The 2,363-nt window shown below is 37.5% G+C and overlaps 1 non-coding gene across 1 annotated transcript; it reads left to right on the top strand.

The window, feature by feature from the left end:
• The first annotated feature begins 1,950 nt into the window (after positions 1-1,950).
• Positions 1,951-2,080, top strand: LOC142654772 (small nucleolar RNA SNORA14). The gene has a single exon (XR_012849111.1). It is a non-coding gene; the product is annotated as a small nucleolar RNA SNORA14 (small nucleolar RNA).
• Positions 2,081-2,363: the final 283 nt, after the last annotated feature.

Genomic DNA, 2,363 nt, shown 5'->3' with positions numbered 1-2,363 from the left:
AATGGGAGGCAGAGGCGTTTTTTTTTTCCTGGGCGGCTTTTGGCATGCTCTTTTTTTGAGCGGTTTCCGCCTCTGGCCTCCCATTAAAATCAATAGGAGGCATAAAAATCCTGCAGCGCTCGTTACTGAGTGTCTTTTGCATCATTTTTTTGCTTGTGGTCCTTGCATTAGATTTAATGGACGCAGGCATAAAACGCCGCAAAAAATATGGAAAAAAAGCGTTAGGGAAGGAATTTTGAGGTCGATTTTTTTCTGCCTGCAAAAATCTCTGTATCAACTGGGCCTCAATAAATGTATAACATTATTTATGATGATTGTAAAACATTATAAATAAAACATAAACACACTATGAAGTCAACATTGTATATAAATTCAACACCAATTTTTCTTTACCTCAGAATGGCACCTAGAGGAAGTACAACTTGTCTAACGAAAAGCATAGCCTTATACAGCTATGTTGGCAGAAAAAAAAAAATATTTACAAAAAAAAGGGTGTCATTTTGCCCCCTAGGGGCAACGCTTCTAGGGGTGAATATTTCTGTAAAATGGCACACGTTGAAGCAGAACACAATCTTTATGTTGCGCGTTCCCACGGTATCTGTGAGTAAAACCAAATGCAGGTGATACAGTATGGACACAGAGAATTGGAGGAATCTATTACGGAAAATACCCAAAAACTTGCAATTAATTACAGTAAAATGCCACAGTAAAATGCCACATGTAAATATAAACTTATAGACCAGAGTCATATGCACAATTTCACTGGAATCAGTTTAAAACCTTATCGTTAGACACATCAACAGCACTGGTGGGCTCCCATAATGCAATGGGACAGTTCGTTTTCCATATGTTAGTTTACTGTACATTATAAAATGCAAAGAATATGCTTATAAAATGCAAAATCAATCACCAAGAAATTAAGAAAACAGAGAACGCTTAGGTTTGCAGCTCTCGATTATAGTACAGGCTGTAATTTAGGACCATAGATGACCAGGCATATCCGTTCATTATGAGGACAGTCCATTTAGTTCAGTAAGACCTGTTTAATGCTTAATTTCGCCTGTGTGAACTACACCTGAATTGGAGAAGGACATTGATGATTCGTTATTCACCCCTGTGAAGAACGCTGGTAGGAAGTTGAAGCAAGCACAAGAGAATATCTGAATATGGTGACTTTTTATTCAAAGGATCTTCCTTCCAACAGCAGAGAGAACACCAGACCATTTCTGTATTGTTGTAATTATCCTAACGTTTCTCATTTTGACTTACTTTTAGCACTATAGCTATATAGGCCATGGGTGGCTTTAAATGTATCAAATGGGAGCGACATTGAAATGCATAGATTGTTTCTATAAGGGCAGTCACTTTGAAATTATAGGGGATGTCCAGTTTAGGGAACCCATACTCATATACCCTATTAGAGAATTCTTAGTTAAGAGAGGGGGGGGTCCTCAGTTCAGGATCCTCATCTCTTGGCCGCAGTGTAGAACAGTTACAAGTAGTGTCTTTCTCTTTGGAGGACCTGCACTGTCTTACACAGACAACCCATTGATATGAATGGGCACTGTGAACACCATGTGATCAGCCTATTATTAATGGACTTTTTTTCCTCTGTTTCTCTGGTATTGACTTGTGTGTTTTATAGTCCAGTGTGTCTTATGGTCTGAAAAATGTAGTCCCAACTTCCTTTCTTATTTTCATTTAAAATTTTCAAATTCAACAGTAATGGGACTAGATTGGTGCCATATTATCAATTTTTCAGGACCACATGAACCATATTTATACAACTGTTGCGGGAGTAAATGCATGTGTTTGTTCCTTTCGGATACATAAAAATTTGCAAGAACTGTACATGTCAAAGTATTTGTGAGTCATATTCTGTCCATAAAATAAAGTTTTGCCAAAAATAAAAACATAAAAATTGTAATAAAAGTGTATAGTGCGAAAGCAATGCATTTAACCCCTCGACCTAGTTTGGGCCCAAACTAGGTCGAGCTATAAAAGCTATAGAAACCAAAGGAATAAAAAGGCTGCTGCGGACTTCCACCATGTCTTAGCAGCCTTTTTTTTTTTGGTTTCTATAGCTTTTTAGGTTACTTAGTTTAGACATTGCGGAAATTAACAGAATTTAGGCTGCGGTGCGGAATTTACACTCCATAGCATGCCCAGTCTGTTGCGGAGAAGTAGCGCATTTCACTGTGAAATCTGCGGCAAGTCCGCTGTGATACTTGCCACGTCTGAATTTACTGTCAAATATGCAAATGTTGTCATTATGGGGTAATTATAATGTACTGAATTACTTTTTTTCATTTTTTTTCAGGGAAAAGGATAAAAACCTGCAATGTCACCATTATTTATTATTA

This window comes from Rhinoderma darwinii, chromosome 5 (genome assembly GCF_050947455.1).
Source record: "Rhinoderma darwinii isolate aRhiDar2 chromosome 5, aRhiDar2.hap1, whole genome shotgun sequence".
Taxonomy (NCBI): Eukaryota; Metazoa; Chordata; class Amphibia; order Anura; family Rhinodermatidae; genus Rhinoderma; species Rhinoderma darwinii.
The sequence above is the reverse complement of the archived record's forward strand: the minus strand, read 5'-3'. Positions and strand labels throughout refer to the sequence as shown.